The sequence below is a fragment of the Pipistrellus kuhlii genome, unplaced genomic scaffold (genome assembly GCF_014108245.1).
Source record: "Pipistrellus kuhlii isolate mPipKuh1 unplaced genomic scaffold, mPipKuh1.p scaffold_m20_p_25, whole genome shotgun sequence".
Lineage (NCBI taxonomy): Eukaryota > Metazoa > Chordata > Mammalia > Chiroptera > Vespertilionidae > Pipistrellus > Pipistrellus kuhlii.
In genome coordinates, this window is record NW_023425524.1 from 4,346,413 (window position 1) to 4,360,381 (window position 13,969).

General features: G+C 42.3%; 1 protein-coding gene across 4 annotated transcripts in view; it reads left to right on the plus strand.

The window, feature by feature from the left end:
- The window catches only part of ESRRG (estrogen related receptor gamma), a 444,044-nt gene that overhangs the window by 99,338 nt on the left and 330,737 nt on the right, over positions 1-13,969 (plus strand). For 3 of the 4 annotated variants that reach the window (XM_036453512.2, XM_036453510.2, XM_045587117.1), the window contains one exon: positions 7,128-7,246. The exons of the other annotated variant lie outside the window; for it this stretch is intronic. The gene's annotated coding sequence lies outside the window, so the exon portion shown is untranslated. The remainder of the gene's footprint in view (positions 1-7,127; positions 7,247-13,969) is intronic. 4 annotated transcript variants of the gene reach the window in all.

The following is a 13,969-nucleotide window of genomic DNA, read 5'->3' on the forward strand; positions in this document are numbered from 1 at the left end:
ATGCTGAGCTTGATTCTTATTTCATTTAATCACCATGTCCTTCCTAGTGTGTCGGAGCACCCCATTTTACAGATGAGGAAGCTGAGGCTTAGAGAGTTAAGTAACCCATTTTAGTCACTGAGCTAGATGGGATTCAAACTCAGGGGGACTGACCCCCGGGCGAGAGCTCTGAACCATGATTCCTGTTGCCCTTAGAGACAGTCTGGTTGTCGTGTGTGTGTGTGTGTGTGTGTGTATGGGGTGTGTGTGTGTGTGTGTGTGTGTGTGTAAAGATAAAATCAGAGATGACTATTTTAGACACCTGCAGGTGGCTGAACAACTCGGGACATGCGAATCCCCTCTTTCTGGGGACAGAGTCTTGCTGTTCGATAACTCTGGATTCTGGTTCAGAACGGTCAGAGAGAGCCTCTGTGTCTGTAATTTATTGTGGAATGGCATTCTCCCTGCAGTTTTCTTGCTATTGTAAAGCAGTCACGTGGCTGGGAAGAGTAGGTTTGGATGCCGTAGGTTGGGTATAAATAAGGGGTTCTACTGTCTAGCTGTCCAATCCATCCGGGTACCTTCCTTCCTTCCCCTTTGCTCCTGACAGTGCTTTCTAAAACCACAGCTGTGCAGAATTGGCCCTAGTCACCCTCCGATTGCATCTTGTCTATGAATAGTGCCCAGGTGAGCAGACACTCTCACTGTGGCAGTAGCAGGCAGAGTCCACTCCAGGGGCCGTTTATTGGGGAAACAGCAAACAGTGGGGAGAAGCCGGCAGGCCTGTTGTTAGGCTGGGACCCCATTGCCCATTGAGGACAAATAACATCAGCCTTATTCCTGTTTAGATCGCAAAGAAGAGTTGTTTTTTAGCCCATGCCCCACGTAATCCTGCGTGTTCTCCACCCAGTGCAAGGCAGGACCCTGGTGTTTGCATTAGAGAATCTTCCCCTCATTCATTCTTTCTTCTGAAAGCGGCTTGGGATGCAGCTCAGCTGTCGCAGACTTGATGGCAAAGTTTCATGTTTAAAAAGCACCCTTTTTTTATTATTAAAATGGGAACAAAACCCTGACACGGTAGGGCAGGGTTTTCTCTGAAGGAGGGAGGAGGAAAATATGGGGAGTAATGAATTCATCAAGCTGGGAATGCACGAGGCAGCCAGCGAGGCAGCGAAGCGCTCAGGCTCCCATCCCCGGCAAATGGAAAGAGCGCCCATTACTGAGGAGAGGCGCGGACACAGCCCCGCTAATCGCTTGGTCATGCTTGGGAGACGCTCAGCAGTCACAGGCCGTGACATGGGGAGAGCGGAGCCAGGGTCTGTTGTAAGAGGGAATTGTTGATTTAACATCCATAACCAGAGCCCTCCCTTCCCCAACCCTCACCCTCAGATGACAGGCCTGGGAGTTGGGAAAAGGCTCCTGTGTGTGCATGTGTGTTTAACCCTTGAGAGTCAGCACAGCTGGAAATCATCTGGGAGGTCAGAATACTTGTGGACATGGCTCTCTGAATCACAACATTCCTTTTTTACTTACTTCCACCCTTTGTTGTCACTTACTGTATGGGTGTGCAGTATAAGATGTGGAATAACAGGAGCTTACAGATACTGATGGGTTATTTTGTGCTAGGAGATGTTTTGACTTATTTACATGGATTACCCCATCAATGCCTCTGAGGGACCTGTGAATTGTCATCTCCTTTTTGTAGAATTTCAGTGGCCCAGCCAAGGTCACACAGCTCATGAAGAGGAGAGGATCTGATACCAAAACCTGTACTGTGGACCACGGTGCCTTGTATAGGATGAGGTCCTTTGAGAAATCTAATGAAACCAAGGGACAAATCGGTTGAAGAGAGAAAATATACTTTTTCTTTCTTTCGACACTTGTTTTATTGAGTATTGCGCCTATTAGCAGAGTGGAAAGACGGATAATGTGCATAACTGCAATGGAACGCCATTCTTGCTGTGATGGAAAGATGTCTGGAGAAAAACATTACTAAGCAGTGGCGCCATTAATTTGATGAGGAATAATAGTTTTAAAAAAACATAGGACAGACTTGGGTTAAAAATTATGTTTCATTTTGTCAATTTTGTTAAGTCTGAGTTTCCTTTGAGACATGTTTCTGGAGATGTCTGGATACATTTCTATTGGGTACACATGACTTGGTCTTGGGCTGCAGAGTTGTGTTTGAACAAGAGCCATCAGCAGTCTTGGAGGTCATAGCTAGTGAATTTTACCAAGCAAGGTTATCATTCCATGCACAATGGTGTAATACAGAAGGCAACTATTTGTTAGCTTGCATAGTATTCATACTGCCTTCTGAATACTATGCAAGTTAACAAATAGGTGAGACAGAATGGGGTTTAGCAACCCATGGATGGATTTCCTCATGAAAGATGAAGTTTGGGACTAAAAAGCCTGGTAGAGAATTAGGACTCTCAGGTTCTTAGAGGCTCAGACCCCAGCCAGCTGTGGGACCTTGACCTTGTACTTATTCCCAATCTTTCAGGACCTTCTCAGCTCTCACATTCATCTATGTCCAAGGTTTGAAAAAAAAAGTACTTAAATAAAAAGTAAAATCAACACTGCTAGTATAGCTAAAAATTTATGGAGAAAGTTCTCCAAATATTTCTTAATGATGTTAAAAAGAAAAACAAGCCAAAACCTGTTTGGCTTAGTGGATAGAGCGTCCGTCTTTGGACTCAAGGGTCCCAGGTTCGATTCTGGTCAAGAGCATGTACATTGGCTGTGGGCACATCCGGGTGGGGGGTGTGCAGGAGGCGACTGGTCGATGTCTCTCTCTCATCAATGTTTCTACCTCTCTATTCCTCTCCCTTCCTCTCTGTAAAAGATCAATAATATATATTTTTTTAAAAAGAAAAACAAAAATGAGGATAAAAACAAAAGTAGAAGTTCTCCTTGGAACATTAGTTTCGTTGTGTCTAGTTGGTAAGCACTGTTCCTCCGAATACTGTTAGGTTGCTTTAGAACTTGACTCCTAAGGGTTTGTCAGATAAGGCAGAGGGAATCTGTGAATCTAGAAGAGGGCAAAGAAAGTTCCTCCTAAAAAGGGTTAAGCAATAATGGAGCAAATATATAACTTATTGCTCCAATACTACTTCCAGAATTTCTCCAAACAATGCAAGAAGCAGACATAAAAGAAAAAGAGATGCCATCCCATTGCCCTTTAATCCTTTTGTGAATATAAATGTAAAAAGTTCTGAACATCATATAAGAAAGGAAATTATTCAATGTTGCTTTAGATGCTTCATTCTCTGGAGTTCATAGTGACTCAACTAATAGGAGTTGGGGTGGGGTGGATGAGCTCCAGATTGGCTTATTTTCCCTCAAGAGCACTTGATTAAGGCAGGATAGAATGAAATGTACCTAAACATACTCTCTTTCCTCTCTTAGGAAAGTCATAAGAGTAATAATAATGAGGGGAAAGACAGATTCATTTGAGTATAATCCATTGTTTAAGCACAAAACGAAACACAAATCTCATTATTGAAGAGTAATAAAAGTGAATCTAAGTAGCACTCAGTTGCCTACCAATAAAAATTGCTACCAGTGCAGCTAGTTGCCTGTCTTTGTGAAATGAAGAGATGAATGCTACCTTTGTTCAATGGACCCATAATTAAGAGGTGGCTCAACATTGACGAAAGGCTATTGCTTTAAAAAGATATTGCCTTGTAAATGTCAGACCAATGGAGACACCCGGTTATGAAGGTTACACCTGCTAAAGGTAAACTTAATGAAACAGCCAGTGGCATTGTCATGGTTTAGAAATTCACCCACTAGCTTATGCACTTGCAGCTTCATGGAATAGCATCCTGGTTTAATTCTTTTAAGCTTCTGTTCCTTTTAAGCTGGAGTGTTGAAGTGTATGGGGAAGGGAGTAATATGTGTGTGTAGACACACACACACAGACGCACACATTATGAGCATTTTCTTCTCTGACATACTGGGTCATACTTAAAGGGAGTGTTAGTTTAGAGTGATTTATATTTTGCATATTATACACAGTTTCTTCATACTTTCCCTATTAGCCTTTGTACTTTTATCAGATACATCTTTCCCAGGAACTTGGACTGGATGTTTTTATTACTTGGTGGTGGGTAAGTTGTGAAACAAGCTTTGAAGTATGAATTCAGCCCTGGGAGACTTGCAGAGCAATGAACTTGCAGAAGGTGTTAGGGTCTATCCTGGAGAGCAGTCCTTTTTGCAATTTTTGTCACAGGGGAGGACAGTTTAATCCCCAGCTTTTGGGGAAGGAGGAGAAGGTGGTTTTGCCCCAGATATCTGCTCCTTGAAATGGAATATTTAAAGAATCTTACAGGGAACCAGTAGGTAGTAGGTGCTCAATGAATGCCACCCTTTCCCAAGGGTGTAAGCTATATCCCGAGTATTCCATCAGTTCTCTGCTTTTTATTTATTTATTTATTTATTTTTTACTTCTTTGATTAAGAATGACTCTTTGCAATCAAAGAGATTAGATCTCAGGCTACAGTGTCTCCAACAACTCTTCACAAGGCTTAAAAGTAGAACAGCGGCCCTGTAAAAACTCAGAATTGGAGTGAATGTTGTCAGATTCTGTGAGCACCCTTCTAATGAGTACCATGTGTTTCCAAAGTGTGTTAGAATCATTTATTTCTCTGACCAAATAAATACCAGGGCCAGAATAAAGGGAAGACCCTTCAAGATCGTCCACCCACTTGACAGGACAACTACATCATCACGGTAGGACAGTTTATAACTCCCATCGCCTGAGCTCGACCCTTGCACCTGGCCTCCTGTACTTTCTGGTTTGCTTTCTTTTGGAGAATGGCTTTTCCAAAAATTAAGCAGCAGCTGCTGGTTTTTGTCTTTCCTTTCCAAATCTGTCCTTGATCTGACCAGTTGGTTGTATTAAAAAGGTGGTAACAGGTAGGGTATTGAAAAAAGAATGAGAAATAGAGGGATGGTTGTTTCTAGGTTGATAAAGCAATCTGATCTCATTTCTGAGTCCTCAATAGATGTTTGTTTTTATTAAAAATGTCTGCAAGGGTAACTATCCTGAGTATCTTATCCAGGAAAATCACATTAACTAGCTTTGCTGCAGAGTCAATAGGAGTTACAAAAATATACGTCTGCGGATTAAAAATGACATAAAGCAAATTTGTCAACTAAAACAGATAGGCTTGGCAATGGAAGCATACATCTGATGATGTTCAAGTCCTAGATGCCGTTCTTATTTTTTGGGAAAAAAATTATAAATTGCTTTTTAAAGTATGCCTGGAGCCTGCTGAGAACATTCTGAATAAAAAATGAAGGGTAACCCCGAAACTGCCCTCCCTGTCCTCCAAGGGGAGAGAGAGAGAGAAAGAGAGAGAGAGAGTGTTTGGGGGGTAGGGAGGGAAAGAGACCTGTGTGCTTTAGCCAGGGGAAGTAATTGAAAATGCTAATTCCGTGCCCACAGTCTACAACTTTGAAGGACAGGTCCTTGTCATTGGACTCCTCGAGAAACAGCCGAGCAGAAATAAAAATAGATCATTGACCAAAAATATCACTTTCCAACTGAGAAGGTTTAAAGTGCTGCTGCCCATTTCTGTTTTAAAAAAATTAGAAGCCAGCCTTTTTATTCTTTATCCTGAGAACATTGGAGACGATGTTTATGTGGTTGAGGAACAGAAATATTGTGGGTCTCAGTTTGAGAAATGTTAAGACATTTTTATTGCTATTTTTTTTTCCTCCTTGGCAAATGAATTGTCTGCAGGGGTCAAGCTCAGGTCAAATCAGTAATTTCACAGGTTCAAGTCCATTAGTAGTTTTTGGAAAGATGAACATAGTTTTTGGAAGTGACCACCATTTTTTTAAAAATAAACAGAAGTTTATTTGGTAATGATAATAATTATAATAATCCCTTTCTACTTTAATTGAAAGCCCAAGAGTTAAACCAGAATTTGTGACTGATTTGTAGTGTTTATAACCAGTGATGTGGGGACAATTATGGCAACATAGTTTTGGAATCTGCCCTGGCTATATTGTACATTAAAAACTAGGCATATATTGCCAGACTGGTATGGCTCAGTGGTTGAGCATTGACCTGTGAACCAGGAGGTCACCATTCTAGTCCTGATCAGGGTACATGCCGGGTTGTGGACTTGATCCCCAGTTGGGGGCATGCAGGAGGCAACTAATCAGTGATTCTCTCGAATCATTGATTAAAATATATATATATAATTGTTTTTTTACAGAGGAAGGGAGAGGGACAGAGAGTTAGAAACATCGATGAGAGAGAAGTATCAATCAGCTGCCTCCTGCACACCTCCTACTGGGGATGTGCTCGCAACCAAGGTACATGCCCTTGACCAGAATCAAACCTGGGACCCTTCAGTCCACAGGCCAACGCTCTATCCACTGAGCCAAAACAGTTAGGGCTATTCACTGATGTTTCTATCTCTTTCTCTGTCGCCCTTCCTCTCTGAAATCAATAATAAAAAAAAAAGCACAACTAAATTTTTAAAAAACTAGGCGTATGCTTACTAATTCATGAGAATCAAATACGTTGCTAGAATGCAGGGCTGGATTTGGAATCCTCCCTTCTTTCATCCCTTCCTTCTTCCTTCTATTTTTTAACATATGTTCATTGATCCAGCACTGTCTGGGCATACAGCAGTGAATAACGGAGACTCTGCTTGCATAGAGCTTACATTCTAGTAAGAAAGTACACATATAAAAAAATAACAATAGACAGTATGTCACATAACCACATAACGGAAGGAAACAGAGTGAGCGAAGGAGGGTTGGTCATTTCTAGTAGGGATGTCAGGGAAGACTCCCGTGAGATGACATTTGCAAAAAGACCAGAAGAAGTTGAGGGGATGACCATGTGAATGGCTGGGAAGGGAGGCTCCTAGTCTCAGGGCCAGCAGATACAAAGGGCAGGAGTTGCCTGGCTTATGGAGGAAAGCAAGGCCAGCAATGGACCCAAGTGAAGTATCTACAAAAGAGCCAACATGAGAGGCCATGTCAGGGAAAAGGGGGGATAGGTCACATGTGTAGGATCATAGACATCACTATCATGGCCATAACCTGTACAGTGAAGGAGAAGAAGCCATCTGCAGGGTTTTGGGGAGATGAGTGACCTGATGTAACTTACATTTATACAGGATGTTCCAGCCGCTGTTTAGAGAGTAGACTGAGGAGAGGCAAGGCCGGAAGCTAAGACACCCACTAGGAGGCAACAGCTCTATTCCAGGAAGAGGTGACGGTGGCTTGGACCCCAGAGGTACGCCTGGGGGTGGGAGACGTGGAGGGGGTCCCTGGATATACTGTGAAGGTCATGCCACCAGGATTTGGTGATGATTTTGATGTGGGATAAGAGAGAAAGAAAATGTCTGAGCCACAGACTTTCATTCTACAACCTTAAAAACCTTAGCTTCTAACTCGAATATCAACTACAATAATAAAAATGTGTAGGTGCACTGTACTGTATTTCAAAAATGGAGAAGCTTTTGTTTACCTTATTTTATATGAACTTCTGAGGTCTGGTGATAGTAAATATGCTAAGTTTATGTAGCCAATCAGTGGCAGACCAGCACTAAGATTTCCTACAGAATTGGTATCACAAAGATAATCTTACTAGTATTTATTAAGTGTTGGAATCTGAGCCTATGAATCATCTACAAACTCCTTTGAGAGACTGAATCAAGGTAAGACATCTCAAATACTCTCAGGAGTTATTATAGTATGTGTCCATGTATGACAGAGGTGCTGACCTACAGTGACATGCATTTGACTATGAACTTGGTGTTCCTTTTTCCTGGTAACTAGCTATTAATTTACCCAGTTCTCACCACTGTGCGCTTCTCGGGTGACTCTCGTGTGACTCACTGGCAGTTGTGTGTGGCATAGGGGATTAAACTGGGGATTAAACTGTCCTCCCCTGTGACAAAAATTGCAAAAAGGACTGCTCTCCAGGATAGACCCTAACACCTTCTGCAAGTTCATTGCTCTGCAAGTCTCCCAGGGCTGAATTCATACTTCAAAGCTTGTTTCACAACTTACCCACCACCAAGTAATAAAAACATCCAGTCCAAGTTCCTGGGAAAGATGTATCTGATAAAAGTACCAAGGCTAATAGGGAAAGTATGAAGAAACCGTGTATAATATGCAAAATATAAATCACTCTAAACTAACACTCCCTTTAAGTATGACCCAGTATGTCAGAGAAGAAAATGCTCATAATGTGTGCGTCTGTGTGTGTGTCTACACACACATATTACTCCCTTCCCCATACACTTCAACACTCCAACTTAAAAGGAACAGAAGCTTAAAAGAATTAAACCAGGATGCTATTCCATGAAGCTGCAATGACTGAAATAAAGCATGCCTAATTAGCCTAACCAACAACTACAAATATGACTTCAGCCCAGGTAGTTAGGATGCCAACCAGCTGGCTCACCTATATGGTCTCCTTTTTTCATGGACTCGGGCAACACCTGGCATTGTTTTAGAAAGCCAACTGGCCCCACCAGGTTTTAGTATGATGGATGGATTCAAAAGGAAGAGCAAGTTCAACTAGCAATTAATGGAAAATAATATAAATAGGAAAAAAATAAAAGCCCTACCCTTTTAGTCCATCAGAGGCAATACCATCTAAACACCTTAACCTCAAAATCATTAGTCTTGAATATTTCAATCAATATGGATTCTCTCAAAAATCAATTTGCTGCTACAAATATGATTGTTTAATAATTCACAAGTTCTGGGCCTTCAGGCTAGAAAGGGTGAGGGCAGCTGAGGAAAGAGGTAATCGCCACCTGAGATAAGATTTCAATTAACAGAAGAGAATGTCCATGCAATACAGCTTAATGCTAGATCTGGCTGTCTTTTATGTGCGCGTGTTTTGAGCTCTATGTCCTACGGGGAAGATAGCAGTGTAGTTTCCTTCCATTGTTTACTTTCAGAACAGAGCTATTTAGCTATTTTCCTAGCATCATAAATATTTTATTACAAGAAACCACTGCAAATTTCAGTTTTACTTACTAGATTAAAAACAATCATTTTAAATAGCTAACAACTGGTGCCAAGTCACACGGTCTGCTCTGCAGTGTTGGGAAGGACAGATGCATCTGACTAGGCATGTTGGTAACTGCTCCGTGCCTTTTCGGATTTATATCAGGGACAGTGATACTGTTTTGTAAAGGCTGCCTTTCCAGGGCCCCTTACCCACTGTCATCACTTGGGATCACGTGAATTCCCAGGACTTGTCATTCTTTCTAACACATCTCATTCATGTGAAATTAGTTCGCTAGAGAGACATTTCTAAGTCTGGCTGCAGGAGAGCTCTCCACCATCCAGCTGCACAAGGTAGACATATTGATTACTAATGAATCTCATAGGTCATTGAGATGTGATTCTCTCACTCTTGAGTATCCATCAGGAGTCTGGCCCAATAATCTTTTAAGCTCTTAAGAAGAGAGCGTGTGTGTGGTTTCGTTTTGTTCTCAAACAACCATTTTAACAGCCACTGACTAAAATGTTCTTCCACGCGGTTTTATAATGGACTAGGCAACTATGGGCGTGGGGTTCATGAGGGTCACCTCTGGACACCCAGGAGAATGTCCTGTCACTTGTGTGCCTTGGGCCTGCCCCCACCATGGGCCACACCCCATGTAGGGCTGGGTGACCTTCCTGTCTGTTTGCATAATCTTCCTTCCTTGGATTTATTCTCCACGCCTGGGTCAAAGCATGGGGCTCATTAATAAACATTTATTGGGCACCAACAGGGTATTATAATATGTTCCAAATATATTCCCTTCCCGGTGGGCTAGGAATCCACAATTCTGGCTCCCAGCAGTCACCTCTGCCCTGATTTTGAGGAGAGTACGTTATCTCAGCATTTGAAAGGACGTTCAAATATTTGTGAACTTCAAAGGGAGACAGTCCTTCATCCAAAATGTCCTTTCAGATGGCCACAATGACTACATAGTCCGCTTGTCTCATAAAGTCTACTGAACTGATTCTGGGATGCGGATAAGCCCTGATAAGGTTAAAAATATTAAAACTCAGAGATCGTAATTAGGCTATCAAGTGAAAAGCATCTGTTCAGTTAGGTGTGAGGACAGTGGAGAGAGAAAAAAGAACCTCATAAAAATCGAAGAACATCCTCAAGGTCATTGGCATTGAATTGTTAAAGTCATTTGGGCTAGGTGCTGGTGTGCTCAAAACCCGATCAGTAGGCAAAGTTAGGATGTGTGTGGAGCTTCTCACCGAAGCACCATAAATAATTGAAAACGCCTTTAGCAAATTTCTGTTTTAATGGGAAAATACTTTGTCATGCAGTTTTTCAATTAGTATTCGCTAATTCAAATTGGTTTATCATTTAGCCAACTGCACATTAGATTTTCAGTGATGCATTTTCCCATCTTCATTTTTATTTGTGGGTTTTGCATTGATAGTAAAACTTGCAGGGTGCAGGGGGAAGGGGGCGCCGGGCGGTATCGGGGGAGGGGGATGGTGGTGGTGAGGGAGCTTCAATCATATTTCCACTGGTGGCTCCCAGCATTGTTCTGTCTGATGCAACACCTGAAGGATTAAATTAAAAAGCCACTATCAGTGGCTCAGTGGCTTAATGGAACCTGGTTTGAGGGAAGGACCATGGGGCTGCAGCCCCTTGAATTAGAATCTGAGGTAAGGGAAGGGATGCACTTGAAACTGAAAGAAAGAAGATGGCAGTTCTTTCATGCGCTGTGCCCCTCCTCCTCTCAGGTTCAAAGGAATCTATTCTCCATGTCAGACCTAACATTTCCATAGAAGGGATAGCAGTCCAGGATGTGCTTTGGTAAATAGCAATCGTTAAGTGGACTCATCATTGAATTAGTTCAGGAGCCACAGTTAATAGAAACGTAAAAGAGATCCTCTGTTTAATTTTTTTTTTTTTCTTCCCAGTTTGGTGGTAAAAAAGGCCAGCCAAAAATAAAGTTTGTTTCCATAAAGGACTTCCACATTCACTCATTTGTTGCTTAAGGAATACCTCCAAAATTGCATTACCGCTCTCAGAATATCGTGTTTGCATTATTTTTATTGCTCACTTCCCCCTTTGGACTCTTTAAGTTTTGCGAAAGAGAGAATGTCTCTGTGGTATCCCCAGAGCTTAGAATAACAACTGGTACATCAGAGAAATCCCTGTATATTTGCTAAACGAATGCATACATGATTGAATGATTCAACATGTGTATAAGAATCAAATAAATGAAAACATATTTAAAGAAATAAAAATAAAGGTTAATCTCATCTAAAAATTCATCCTCCCCCCTCCCCAAAGTAAGCTTGGGACCATGAAGGTAGGACTTAACATGGTCCCAGGACTTAACAGGGTCCCAGGACTTAACAGATTTGAGAATGGGGGTACATTTAGGTGGGCACATCCTTTTGATCCATGGAGAAGGTCAGAGAAGAGCCAGCTGAAGGGCAGGGCCCAAGTAAGACCCCCTCTTGCTCTAATCTATGGGGAGTCCTGGGTAAACATATCTCTTGGCTTAGAGATTATTGTGACGATGGCATTCAAGCTGGAGCTTCTTCAGTAAAATTAGGTAATGAACAGATGAAACGTGCACCAGAAAACCCACCCACAGATTGAAGAAAAGGTAGAGCTGTGGAATGGTATGCAGGATCCTCCAACACCTCAGGGACTGACAGCTCTCACTGAGGTCTGACTTTCCTGCCCTGTGGGCTGGTTGGAGGGAAGATGCGATAGGAGAGATTTAGGGGACTGAGACCTGACACAGGAAGTCTGAGGAGTGGGGGGAGAAGCATATGTGCATATTTTCACTTTCCTAATACTTGATGTGACTCTAATATATTTGACGCGTTTCCATGGCTAGTTGAAAACCGGCTCCCTAAAATATATTTTGTGCCCTCTTTCAAAATCTGACTCTCCGTCAAATGGAATTTCTTTCTTAAAAAAAAAAAAAATGTAGTGAAATGTGATTAGTGCAAATGTCTGTGAAATTTATTGTACTATTAAAATCCTATTGGGTCTTTGTTTATGAAATGTATTTTTCTGTATTTGAGGTTTAAGGAGGCTTGATAATGAGGCTGTGAAGATTCATGGGCTCTTTTCTATGGCTTAATTTAGGCTCTATATCAAATATGTAAAATAACATCATATCTTTCCACCACCTCTGTGGATCATATATTTTGTTATTATTTCCCTGCCAGAGTTTTTTTCTTCTCTCTCTCTTTCTCTTTAAAAAATAAATAAATACTGAGCTACTAATAGTAGGGCCATTTTTTATAGATAGCCATTATCTAGAGCAGAAAAGAGGTTATGTAAGTCTAAAAGGCAGTTTCTCTTTCTTGGACTGCCCCCAGTGTTAGGTGGTCCTGCACTGACTCACATTCATTTTTGTCAGCTACCAGGATCGCCCTCCATACACTTTTACCACCTTAGGAAATACGCATTTCTCTGTGGACTGCATGTCCCAAACCCCCATGGCCCAATGTTCGGTTTCTGTAGGGAGCAGAGGAGCAGCTCAGCGGAGTTGTCCACAGGCTGCAGAGCTGACATGACCGGGGCCTGGTCCACTTGGAAGGAGAGAAGGTGGCGGCTGGCCAAGCTCCCCTGCAATGTAAAGAGGCTCCCAGTGATTTTCAATCCTTCCTCCATTTCATCACAGACCAGTGAAGGCCTCTCCACAGCCATTCTTAGGTTCTGTGGTTTACTTTTCTCTTGACCTTCATTGCAATAGTGACTTCACATTGCTTTGAGGATAAAGACCAACATCCTAAAGATGGTCTACAAGTCTCTTTCCAGTCTAGCTCCATCCATCTCTCTCTCATTTGGCTCAGCCCCTGCTCCCCCTCTGTCCATCTTATAGATTCTTGGACTCACCAAGCTCCCTTCTGCCACAGGACCCTTGCACCTGCTGGCCATTCGGCTACAAAATCTTCAAGTCTTACCTTTGCCTAGTTAATACTTACTGTTAAGGGCCACCCTTATCTTTTCTGGTTTGTATGATAAATACCTTTATTGTATACTTTCTGGGCATTTCTTTTCAATAATGTGGCTTTAGGTAATGTCTGCCTCTCCTACTGAACTGAAACTCCTTGAGAACAGAGACCGTGTCTGCTTGAGCTTCTCCTGCATCCTTCCAGCACGTTCTACAGAGTGGGCCCTCGATGTGGCTCGTGGGAAAAATCAAAGAGTGGTGTTATTGTCCCCTTCCCTGAATTTCCCCGAGGACATCCCTGCATGGCTTCATATTCGGCACACTGCCACCAAATTACTCTTGGAGGTTGGTGACTCACTCACAGATATTCATCTGGGAAGAATGGAGGGGAAGAGACAGGTCTTCATTCAACTTTTTCAAGAAGGAGCCAGCAAATGCTTTAGAATTACATAGTGTGATGCTATTAGATTCCTCAGGGCTGTCTTAGATGACTAAAGCAGCCAAAGACTTTTTAAAAAAATATATATTTTATTGATTTTGTACAGAGAGGAAGGGAGAGAGATAGAGAGTTAGAAACATCGATGAGAGAGAGTCATCGATCAGCTGCCTCTTGCACATCCCCTACTGGGGATATGCCCGCAACCAAGGTACATGCCCTTGACCGGAATCCAACCCGGGACCCTTCAGTCCCCAAGCCGACGCTCTATCCATTGAGCCAAACCGGTCTTGGCAGCAGCCAAAGACTTTTATTAATTTTGCACCCGATTTCTATCCCAAGTAGCGCTAGGAATGACACATACTCTCTCGCTCTACCTGCAGGCAGCGTTGTTTTACTTCTCTCCAGCAACGATGGTTTCTTCCTCAGAAAGCATCCAGCTCCCTCCTTTGTAATCAGTGTCACTGCCAGGGTGCTTTTCCCGCTGCCTAATATAAATTCCTTCTGCTATAATTAAATAAACCCATTTCCTTTGTTCTTTCCTCGGAGAATCGGTTTCGATAATTGTTCTTTAAATAGATGAATCATGTTCCTATAATGCCTTCCAGTTTACCAAGTG